This window comes from Plecotus auritus (assembly GCF_963455305.1).
Source record: "Plecotus auritus genome assembly, chromosome: 9".
Classification (NCBI taxonomy): Eukaryota; Metazoa; Chordata; class Mammalia; order Chiroptera; family Vespertilionidae; genus Plecotus; species Plecotus auritus.
In genome coordinates, this window is record NC_137783.1 from 104,777,312 (window position 1) to 104,790,163 (window position 12,852).

Sequence of the window (12,852 nt, forward strand, 5' to 3'; positions counted from 1 at the left end):
TTTGACAATTGCATGCCTCTCTTACTAAATTCTGAAAGCATACATTCTGATTTTCACCATTGTATCACTGGCGCTTGGAATTACTTGTGGCATGTTGTAAATTCTTATTATAAATGCTTGATGACAGTTTTGAGTGAATAAATGATTGAGTAATTGGATAAATGTATGAATGAATATCAAATACTGTTCTCAACTACCATAATGATGTGAAAAATTTTTATTTCCTGAACACATATGAGTTCTTTAATAACCTATATATAACTCACTCCATAGAACCTTTCAATCATTATGACTAAACTTTTTAAAAAATTAAAGCCCTGCATGAATAACCATTTTTTATTAGGCTCATGTGAATGAAGCTAGTTTTTGTAATTTTAAAATGGTTGAATATCAGCAACTCAATACAATTTAATATAATATATACTATTCAGAACAAATATCTTTAACAGATTTTAGAAGTCACAATACTTAAAATGCCGCATAACTTTTGAGGTGGATTATTGCAAACAAAATTGCTACTCTGAGATTATCAATAATAGAAAAAAAAAAAAAAAAGAAAGAAAAGGAAAGGAAAGAAAAACTGTCCTTGGTACTGAGTAAATATGAAGATGATACCTTCTCATTTAATATCACAATTTCTCATAAATGTTGTAACATTCATGGCAAGGTTGTCTAAAAGTGTAAGAATAATAATGATTGGGATAACCTAGTGCATGGCATTAACTATATGAGTGGGTCTATATGGTAGGACTGTAGGCCACCAGGCTCATGTGATTCAACTGGGCCCACTTGGATAATTCAGGGTATTTTCCCTATTTTAAGGTTAACTACAACCTTAACTGCAGTTGTAAAGTCCCTCTTACCATGAAGCATAAAATACCATTAATATCTTTGGGGGACCATTCTGTCTATCAGACCCACCTTCTGGAGCAGAGATATAGGGAACAGGTAGAAATGGGACAGGTGGGACAACTCTGATCGGGATCTCATACTGACCATAATTCATGACTTCTTCCTGTCGGTATTACCTATTGAAATCTGTGTGGACTGGCTTGCCAGGGCTCTGTAATAAGGTTTTATCACTCAACATCAAGAACTTAATGTTATTTCTATTGTTCATTGACTTGATCAATATATACTTGAATGCCTACCATGTGTCAGACACCTTAAGAAGCTCTTTGGATAGAGTTTCTGCCATCAATAAACTTATAATTCAGTAGGTTAACATATAAATAACTAGATGTTTATGATATGGTGTGTTAAGTAATGAGCTAGAATTAAAACATCATGGACCATGGGGACACACAACAATAGCAGATAAGCCAGGAAAGTGTGTAGTCTGCCAATAATCATCTGTATGTGTCCAAAATGTGTTTGTTTTGGCAGAAAGTTGTCTATTCTGTGGTGCAGCTGGTTAGAGAAGAACCTAACAGATTGTAAGGGAACTATTAACCAAATATTTTATGCAGTGTCAAAGGCACAGGAAAGCAAGCAATAAGCCCAGAGAAGGCAAATATTCTGCTCAGAGAAAAAGGCAAACACAGCTGAACATATGACACTGCTCTCCTTTGGCACAGTGTATACGCATGTGATCCTGGTGCAGAAAGCTGTGGTTAAAGGAGTGACTGTAATGCATGGGGATTTGTGTCTCGGACAAGTGGATTCAACTTTTCTAGCTTAAGGAAAATCTAAATCCCCTTTTGCAAATCAATTCATTTTACTTTTTCTTCCATTTTTCTCAATTACTTTTACTTTCCTTTATGCAAAACTCCTTTGTATTTTTGGATTTTGACCAATCTATACTAATAAAAGGGTAATATGCTAATTAAACTGGATAGACCAGACGTCTTCCAGATGTCCTTCCAGACAAAGCCACAGCAGCTGCGAGGGCCGAGGGCCAGGGGTGCGGGAGAGGTGACTGCACAGGAGAGGCGGTGGCACTTGAGAGGCGGCAACATGTGCTGGTCCAGTACCACGGCCCATTCTGCAGAGGCAGCGGGAGAGGGGGCTGCACGGTCCCAGTCCCAGTGCTGCCCCTTTTGCAGAGGCAGCCATAGAGGCAGCGGTGCAGGCTGAGTCCCAGCGCCACGCCTCTGCAGAGGCTGGATGGGGTGCAACCTGCTGTGCCTCAACCTCCCACACCCCCTCTCCCAGCTGGCCTGGACCCAGATCGCCCCCGATCCACCAGTGGGCGGGGGTTGGGGGGCAGGGCCATCACTGAGAAACAAGGGCCCAGAGCCGGCAGCCGCTGCAGCCAGCAGTGGCAGCAGCAGCGGGGTGATGGGGGTGGCACCTTCACCTGATCAACCTGGTTGCCTCCTGCAGAGAGAGGCCAGACTGCAGCTTAGGCCGATAGGATGCAGTAGGACATCCCCTGAGGGCTCTTGGACTGTGAGAGGGTGTGAGAGGGAGCAGGCTTGGCTGAGGGACCCCCCTCCAGTGCATGAATTTTCATGCACTGGGTCTCTAGTCTATATATATATATATATATATATATATATATATATATATATATATATATAAAACCTTAAGCAATTGGTGAACCGTTCAACCGTTTAGTCACTATGATGCCTATTGACTCCCAGAGGACACATGCTCAATGCAGGAGCTTCCCCCTGGTGGTCAGTGTGCTTCCACAGTGGGAGCCCCACTCAGCTGACCTAGGGGTGCCATACACCGGGCTCACGGCTGGGGAGTGCAGCTGCGGAGCCGTGAGCCTTTCCCACCTCCACAGCAACATTCCAGTGGTGGCAGCAGCAGGTGCAGTAGGGCGAGGATGAGTGGGAGCAGCACGGCACCCATCCCAGGCTTGGACTCCTCCCCAGCTGCATGCCGCTTCATGCACTACTACATCCCTCGGGGGATATCAGACTGCCGGTTTTGGCCCAATCCCTGCAGGCTCCTGCGGGGATTGGGCCGAAACTGGCAGTCTGCCATCCCCCGAGGGGTCTGGATTGCAAGAGGGTGCAGGCCAGGCTGAGGGACCCCACCAGTGCATGAATCCATGCACTGGGGCTCTAGTATTCATATAATTTAGTATAATTAGTCACTCTTAATAATACCATACATTACAGAGAGACAATTGTTACCATCTCCAGTTTAAAGTTGCCTTAGCTAGTCTTTAAAAATATTTTACAATTAATTCTTGTACAATTCCTAGAAAGCAGTCTGCTACAAATGATACTCTGAGAAACTTACTCAATTTGTATAAATCTCAACATTCTCTTCCATGTTAGTATGATTATAGTCATCTTTAAGGGCCTTTATAATATTAAATATTATAAGTATTGTAATTGTTAAAATAATTGAAATAAATAATTCTCAACAAAATAGAGCATTGTATGACATTTTATTGGCACAAAAAAGTCTAGGGGTATGCACAAAAGTGCAAAATAAAATGTGGCATATGAAAAATATGACTAAACTTATGTGCATATAAATATGTAAGACTTTATTGTGACATACAAGTCTGTTATAATATACACTCTCTCCAAAACCTTCTGTCATACTTTTCAATTATGTTAGCACTCACGCATTCTGAGCATGGAATTTCACAAGAACAGATTTTTTTTTTTGAAAAAAATAAATATTCCCAAAGGCTCTGATGTTGTAGGTATACTTGAATTAAATATTTACTGAATCTCTCCTATATGCACCACAGTTGCCTGGGCACTGCAGATACAAAACTGAATGAAGCAGAAACCTTGACCTCAAGATCGCAGGCTGGGGCAGAGGGTCTATGCAAATGAGCACTATGAGTTTTTCCACAAGTAATTGGTAATACATAATTGTAAAGTTTCCAACAGGTTTACATGTTTGTATTATAATGGACTTTCAGGGTTCCACCTAGAACATTGGGGACCACAGCCTCGTGAATTTTCTTTCAAATAGCCTGGGATGGCAAAAACAGAGTTCCTTTTTAGTGTGTTTTATTTGTATCATCTTAATCATCATTAGTCACTTCAACAATTGTATCCTAAATATATCAGCATTTCAGCAGTTACCCTGTGTTGTAATGAGCACTGCGTGTTATTGATACACTACTAGAGGCCCGGTGCATGAAATTCGTGCATGAGGGGAGGGGGTCCCCTAAGCCCAGCCTGCACCCTCTGCAATCCAGGACCCCTCGGGGGATGTCCCACTGCCTGTTTTGGCCTGATCCCTGGGATTGGGCAGTCAAACAACCCTCTCACAATCTGGGACCACTGCCTCCTAACTGCTCACCTGCCTGCTGGCCTGGTCGCCCCCAACTGCCCCCCCTGCCAGCCTGGGTGCCCCCTTAGTGTCCCCACTGCCGGCCTGGTTGCCCCACGCAGCCTGCTGGTCAGTCGTTTGGTCTTCCCTCGCTAACCCCCCTGCCAGCCTTGTCGCCCCACACAGCCTGCTGTTCAGTTGTTACTGTGAGGCTGTTGTGACCAATTTGCATATAACCCTTTTATTAGTATAAATAGGCATATTTGCAACCTTCATGGACCTTATTATTTTTTCTTTTCCCTTTCGCTGTTGACCTCCCAGAAAAATCACGTAAAAGGCAAATGTTAAGTAGCAGGTACACTTTCATAAATACTGATTCGTGTTAGGTAATAATGTAACTCTATTTTCCCATAATGCCTTGCAGTATTTTGATTCCAAGCTGCTCATGCCTGATACAGAAACCAAGCCTGGTCACTTGCAGATAAACTCAGCATAATGCAGTGATTTCTTAGTGTATCAGCTCTATCATTCCATCACATTCTGTTGGGACTCCTTAGGAGAGCCTCCTTCCAGTTCCCCCTGGGATTGATTAAAGCTCTGGAGGGCTTGCTCTGCTGATGGCAAGGTGCTGTCTTTAGGATCCCTTCCTGAAATTCACCTGCCTTGGTCTCACGCTGGTCTTCCAGTCCAAATGCAGTCCACTGCGCACTCAGTATAAGGAGTGAGTGACTTACTAGGAAGCCTTCAGATCCACAGGAGCCTCCCTGGCACTGACCCTTTGTGGAGATATCATGTTGCCTTCACCTGAATCCCAGGGGAGCTATTCACAGCATGTCTTTTTTATATGCATTCCCATGGCTTGACTGGCCATGAATTTTAATCTCAACTTCTCTGTTATTCAGTCACTTACTCGCTACAGAAAAATCCAGACTTCTATCAGTCACTCAGATCACTCTAACATCCCTCACTGACATACACCTATGAGAGGTACAGAAAAGGCAAAAGAAGGCACAAGTGGTCTTTTTTTCTAAACCCCCAAATTTCAAAGGGAAATTGTCTCACACTTCTGTCCCCACCCTCTGCATCTACCCTTCAGCCCATAGAGGATGATGCTGAAAAATAGGCTCACTGTGCAACTACTTTGTGTCCTCTTCAACTCTCTACCCTTACCCCAACCTAGAAGGGTTTTCTAGTCTAGAACTGTGGTGGGGTGGGGGTAGGGGGCGGGGGATGGATAGGACTTTTCTAGTTCATCTTTCCTTTTAAATATTTACTTTTGTATATTTTGATAAAGACTTGATTTTAGGTCTTCGTTAACCTTTTTTTTTATTATTGTTCTAGATTAAGGACAACTTCATTGTCACATCAGCATTACAGACAGTTACAAAGAGGAAGACATCCTTAAATAATTCAAATTATTATTCTATTATTAAAGCATGAAGAATTGTGCAGAGATAAGGGACTAAATGTCCCTTTTCTGTGTTCCCACAATGCCATGTCCACATTTCTGTTAGTCACTCACCCTACTTTATTGAGAACCTACTTATTCAGTTTCCACCACTAAACTATAATTTCTTCCAGGACAAGGGGACATGACTTACTCATTTTTTTTTTCTTAGTGCCTAGGACAGAGCTTTGCATGAAATAGGTACTATCAGTGCCTTTATTGAGCTCTGGTTGAACATTCTGTATTGGGTTGAGGGCTTTACAAACATGATGTCCTTTGATCCTCACAACCCTATGAGGCAGGTAGTATGGCTATGTTTCACATCAGAGAAACTGAAGATCAGAGAGCTTTCCTAAGGCAAAGAGATTACAAGGCATGAAGGCAGAGATCAAACTCAAGCTTAACCTCTATCTCAAACTGCCTCTAAGTTGATATTTGAGTATGTAGAACCCACATTATACTAGTCAATCTGTTAAGTTCTAAATATCTGTCCCACTGGACTAGATGTTGAACATATTGGAGAACTCTACTATAACAGATACATTGTTTGATTTAAAAAGATTGTATCTTCATATATAGCAAAATGGTTAGATTGTAGACAACTTTCCAGTACTTCAATTGAAATAATTTATATTAGGGTACTAGAAATGGCATTTTTTATTTCAAATCCTTCCATAACTTTTCTTTTTCTACACAATTTACATTAATTATTATTTCAATTATAATTTATGGATGGCTATGTAGATATAAAAGGGAAAGACCGATCCAAGGGAGCCTATAGTCTAGTAGTGGAGATAAACATGTAAATCGAATACAATAAAAGTTTCAGCACAGTCCAGAATTCATACGCAAGGTAGAGAGCTAGCCAAAAGGAAATTTCACTTTATCTATGGTGGGGAGGAGGGAAGTGGTTATCAAAAAATGCTTTCTGGCTCTAGCTGGTTTGGCTGAGAGGATAGAGTGTTGGCCTTCAGACTGAAGGGTCCCTGGTTTGATACTGGTCAAGGGCACATGCCTGGAATGCGGGCTCGATCCCCAGTAGGGGGCATGCAGGAGGCAACTGATCAATGATTCTCCTCATGGATATTTCTATCTCTCTCTCCCTCTCCTTTCTTCTCTGAAATCAATAAAAATATTTAAAAAAATTTTAAAAATGTTTTCTTCAGAAGTAGTTTAGAAGAATGATATAGGCAGAAATATCGAAGGACGTGGGAGTCAGTGTCCCAGGGAACTAGGGGTCTGCCTCTTGCTTGGGACTCAGTAATGTGAGTGTGTGTGAGCTGCTTACTCTAAGAGTTCTGAATAAAGACTGCTCATGTTGACTTTACTGAAGCACAGTGATTAATAGTAAATAGACTGTTTATATAATATTGATTTAATCTATGTCTTGTTCCAGTCCATACTTAAGGTACCTTACTTAAAAATATACAGCAATTTTAAATATACAGAGAAAATAAACAGAGAGGAAAAAAGGGGGAATGAAAATTGAGATGAAAATCACTCTGGCTGGCATTGGCCCATGAACCTAAGGGGCACAGGTTCAATTCCCAGTGAAGGGCACATATCTGGGTTTCAGGTTCAATCCCCAGCCCAGGTCGGGGTCAGGGCATATATATGAGGCAATCAATAGATGTTTCTCTCTCACATCAGTGCTTCTCTCTCTCCCTTTTTCTCCTCACTCCCTTTCACTCTCTCTAAAAATCAATGGAAAAAAATATCCTTGGGTGAGGATAACAGATAAAAAAAGACTGAGATGAAAATATGACAATACACAAGATATTCTGCTATTTAAATCCTGTGTGGTTTCTAGAATAAGGCCACAAGTTTGATCATAAGCTTTCTAGCAGCTAGTACAAAGAGGGAACCACAAAATTCCCAGTGCCCATAAAATAAAAATAGAACCAACACTCAGAAGTAACATCAGTATTTATTCCCTGTCATGGTGACCAAAGAAAATGCAGGATAGTCTATAAAGTGATGAGCAATGCCTATAACCATATTCTTATCCTGGGTATTCTGAGTACTGTAGTTGAAAAGTTTTGTTTTATTATTTTTTCCATATTATTTGTCACTAAGTATTTTTTTTTAAATATATTTTATGGATTTTTTACAGAGAGGAAGGAGGAGGGATAGAGAGTTAGAAACATCGATAAGAGAGAAACATCCATCAGCTACCTCTTGCACACCCTCTACTGGGGATGTGCCCGCAACCAAGTTACGTGCCCTTGACCGGAATCAAACCTGGGACCTTTCATTCCACAGGCTGACGCTCTATCCACTGAGCCAAACCGGTTTTGGCATGTCACTAAGTATTGATGGCATCAAACTATGTCACAGTTTAGTAGATATACATGTGCTGGGAGATACTATAAGTCCCTGCTACACATATTCTCTGCTCCTTCAAAATAATCCAAGAATGGATGTCAGTGTCCAGTGATAATCTTTAGGCTGTCTTCTCCAAACACCATTTCCTTAACCACACTTTGGGTAACTATTGGCAAACAATATGTTTGAGGTTATGAGTTTAGATTCTTTAATAGTCATAGGAACTGGAGGCAGGAGTCACATCCTTTCATAAAAGAGGAAGACGGGAGAAAGACATGGCCTAACTAAATGGACTTCCTACCTCTAATTTCAGATTATGAAGCAGAATCCATGGGTGAAGTAAAGACAATTAAGATTGTTCTCAACCTTTAGTGTTGGATCAACTCTAGTATTCCAAGTCAAAACAATTCCCATATTTATATCACCACCCAGACATCTAGTCACTATCTGATAATCAAGGGTGATGGAGAAGAATTTTACTTCTACTCCTGATTTCTTAAATTGGCTTCATACTCTTTAGACTTGCAGATGCTTACCTGTGATGCTTTCTCTCATGGATAGTTTTGTGATTCTGCAGAGATTCCCCGTACTGAGTGTTTTTCTCCTGCGCTTCATTTGACTCAAGCCAAAGCATCACTCACTTTTTCTGATGGTCATTTGTACTTTTTAACTCAGCACTAATATACCAGGCTCGGTGTCCAGGTGCTGAAGTCTCTTTTGCCTTCTCTGTGACCCTAGTAGACCTCAAGACTGCTCTCCCTTCCGCATTCCTTCCTCTGAGACCCAAATCTAAACTTCAGAAAACACTTACACATCCTTTGCCCTGATCACTTTTGGGGCTTTCAGGAAAAGTCCAATGCAGCAAGTACCCGTTCTGAAGAGGAGAATCAACCAGGTTTTAGCCCATTACATGTACCAGGCAGGAGTCAGGTTCCATTTCAGGGATACACATAACAAGGTCTTGAGTCAACCTATTCGTCCTTGAGACAAGGGAGATGGAATCCCCTAACACACACACACACACACACACACACACACACACACACACTCACACGTAATTCAACTCTCTCTTTGACACCCTCATTCTTTTGCATGTTTTCTAAGCAAGAAAAAGGGGTTCAAGTATAATTGAACAGATTTTGCTTTTTTTTTCCTTTGGTAAATTTTGAATATGATGATTTGTTTCTCAGACGTTTTGACTCCCAATGCTGATCATGTTGATACGTCTATCAAAGCTGCCATTCTCATTATGAATTGAGCACTTATTAGCACAGATGATGTGCTAGATACTGGAATACAAAGATGAATTCTGATTCTAAAACATAATAACTATATGACCTTGGGAATTTAAGCTCTCTGTGGTCATTTTCCTCATCAGATTGATAGAGATAATGCAAATTCCCTCATCACTAAGTAGTGGTAAGCATTAAATGAACTATTGTAGATAAACTGTTTAAAATAGCACCTGATGTATAGTAAGTGCAAAATACATAAATGTTTACAGGGAAAATGCATAGTTCTTTGATGATGAAGAGGAGAAGTAAATGACAATATAACTTTTATGAAACATTAAGAGTTGCCATAGAACAGGGGTCTTATATAAAACTAGGGGCCTAGTGCACTAATTCGTGCACCTTGAAAGGAACTGTGGGCTGTGAAGCTGCAGTGGGCACAGGGGTGGGTCTTGGCCCATCCTCAACACTCCCACCTGGCCCCTCCCACCATAGCCCCTGGTCCCCTGTTTGCTGACAACCCCGCTCCTGCCACCGCTGCTCCCAGGTGCTGATGGAACTGGCCCCGCTCATACCCGCTGACAGCACAGAGCGATTGGGGCTGGCGCCATCAGCAGGTATGAGCGAAGCCAGTGCTGCCAGTGGGTGCTAGCAGCAGCTGCTGCCCTGATCACTCCTCAGAAACAGGGGGAGGTGGAAAAGCCTTCAAAGGCGATTGGGGCTGGCAGGTGCCGCTCGCTCACATCCACTGACAGCACTGAGCAATTGGGATGGCACTGGGCACTGGCTGTAGGTGCGAGTGGAGCTGGCGCCGGCAGCAGGTGTGGGCACTGGGGAGCAAAGAATTTTCAGTAACCACCAGAGTCTCGCCCTAATGACAGTGACTGGCACCCTTCCTTGGTCTGGGGCCCCAGCTCACCTGTTCCTCCATCCCGCCACTGCCCATGCCTGCCATGTTCTGCACTCTGTTTCCTGCAGCTGACAGTCGCCATGCTCTGCGTGTGCCCCCTGGTGGTCAACACACATAATAGCAACTGGTTGTTCTTTGTTCCACTGTTCAGTCTATTTGCATATTAGGGTTTTATATATATGGATGCTTACATATGGCCCAGTAAAGTCAAAATGAATAAAGTGGGTTAAATATAAAAAAAGTAGAAAGCAGTCAAATTTCTTTGTGTTTTTGTAACATAGCAGAATATGTGTCTTTAATTATTGTTTTAAGAACAAATGCAGAATGTAATGACAGAACTGTAGTCCCTGAGATATAATAAAACAGTAGTCTACTTTTTTAAACAAATGATCCTGTCATATAAGTACTCAGTTATTTCTATTAGAAAATATTTAAATTTACTCCTATTTGCTTTTAGCAAACATTGATTCTGACCTTATAATATAAAAAAGTGATGATATCGGTGTCAGGAAAATATTGTCATTTATTTACTTAAGTATGTATTATGGAAATCTTTTAAAAATTTGAAAGGACCGTTTTGATGGTTGACACTAATTTCATGTTCTGATTATCCTGGTAGGCTTAGCCTGTTGCTTAGCATTTATGGGCCTTTATAAAATGGTGGGTTACAGAAGTCTTAGTAGGCGCTAATGGCATTGCTTGTGCCATTTGCCTTCCACAGAGCTCCTCCCTGAGAAACGGTGCAGTACCATGCAGCCTAAGTAACAGAAGAACACGTACATAGTTAATTATTTTAGCATCAAGACCATGTTTCTTCTTTGCTGTAAAGAGGGGCTTTTGTTAGAAGCACTTGTGTTTAAGTTCTATTCTTATATTCCCAATGACTTGTGTGGAAAGGCAGCATGAGCAGTAGGTAAGAGCAAAGGCTACAGTCAGGGATATCTGGGTTGCAGCATGTACTTCCCCATTCACTTGCTATATGACATTAGGCAGGTCACTAAAACTTCCAGAGCTTCAGTTACCATTTTATAAGATGGAGCTCATGATAATACCTCCCCAATGATTTGATCAAAATATCTATTTAGGGTATATTTATTAATAGGCTTCTTGACTTATAAGGAGTCTTTAGTGAATGTTACTTGCTGTGGTGATGATGATGAAGATCAAAGAGGAGGAGAAAGAGGAAATATCTGTGACCCTAGAAATGAATGCAGCACAAAAAACAGAAGATATAGGTGTGTAATCCCTGGGAGGCAGGATGTGTCCTTGTCTAAGATTCATCCTATCCAATAAAGAGGGAATATGCAAATCGACCATCACTCTGTCACAAAGATGGTGGTGTCCATAGCCACAAGATGGCAGCACCCAGTCCTCTTAGCACCACTGGAGTCCCCCAGTCCCAGAGGCGTCAGCCGCTGAGAGTGAGTGGCCTGGTGGAATGCTTGCTTCGTCGCCACGGCAACAAGGCAAGCATTTCACCCTGGCCGCAGAGAGCCTCTGGGCAGCAGGTGCGGAGTGCCTGGGGGGTGGGGGGAAACTTGTGTCGTCGCCCCGGCAACAAGGCAAGCATTCTGCGCCTGGCCACAGAGGGTCTCTGGCCGGGGAGGACAGTTGTGGGCCATGAGGCCAGTAGGGGAGGATATTTGGGGGTGATCAGGCCAGCGGCAGGGGCAGTTGGAGGCGAGCAGGCCAGCAGAGGGGGCAAGCAGGCTGCCAGGCAGAATGTGTAGGGGCAATTGGGCAGGCAGGCAGGTGAGTGGTTAGGAGCCAGCGGTCCCAGATTGCGAGAGGGATGTCTGACTGCCGGTTTAGGCCCGATCCCACAGGGACATCTCCTGGCAGTTGGACATCCCTTGAGGGGTCCCAGATTGGAGAGGGTGCAGGCTGGGCTGAGGGACATCCCCCCATGCACGAATTTCATGCACCAGGCCACTAGTATTATTTATAATGAAAGAAAAACAATGATGAAAAGCATGTAACATTTCATGCAATAGTCAATGGCCATACCAAGGCTTTCTTGCCTTCTCTTTAAATGAACCAAGAAAATTTGGATGTTGAGTAATGAGAAAGTGGTACCCACAAAATCAGAGATGAAATAGTCCAGCCCCTTTATTTTGGTGACAGGAAAAGTAAATCTCAAGAGAATGAAATGACTCATTTAACATCTCTCAGATGAACAGGGGTGGATTATGGAATAATCCTAGCCCTCGGTGGCCCTGAATCCCACATATTATATGTTTTGATTTCATTCATTCGTTCATTCATTCATTCATTTATTCAATATTAAGGATAATTTATTCCACATATTGTTCTATGTGCTGAGAAGTTATAAATAAAACAGATACAGTTGCTCTTCTCATGGGTTTATAGACTAGTGGGGAAAACAAACTATAACAATGAATTTTAAAAGTTAATGTAATTGTTGATAGTAAAATCAAATGCTATTCAAAACCTAAAGGGAGTAAATCCTAATCTTAGCGGCCTCATTTACTAGCTCTGTAGCTTGAATAAGCCATTTGAACTGCCTCAGCCTCAGTTTCTTGATCTACAGAAGAGGAATTTTTTTTTTTTCACGGCTACAATATGGCTTTGAGATAATGTCTATAAAATATGTTGATTGCAGTGTATGCATGAATACATCATGGCCATTGATATTATTATTATTAATGTCCAGGCACTCTTCTACACAAGAAGCCTATAAAATAGATATTTTTATTTTATCTACACAAGAAGCCTATAAAATA

General features: G+C 41.9%; 1 protein-coding gene across 1 annotated transcript in view; it reads left to right on the forward strand.

The window, feature by feature from the left end:
* Positions 1–12,852, forward strand: part of TENM4 (teneurin transmembrane protein 4) — a 2,454,724-nt gene that overhangs the window by 810,709 nt on the left and 1,631,163 nt on the right. The window lies entirely within an intron of this gene.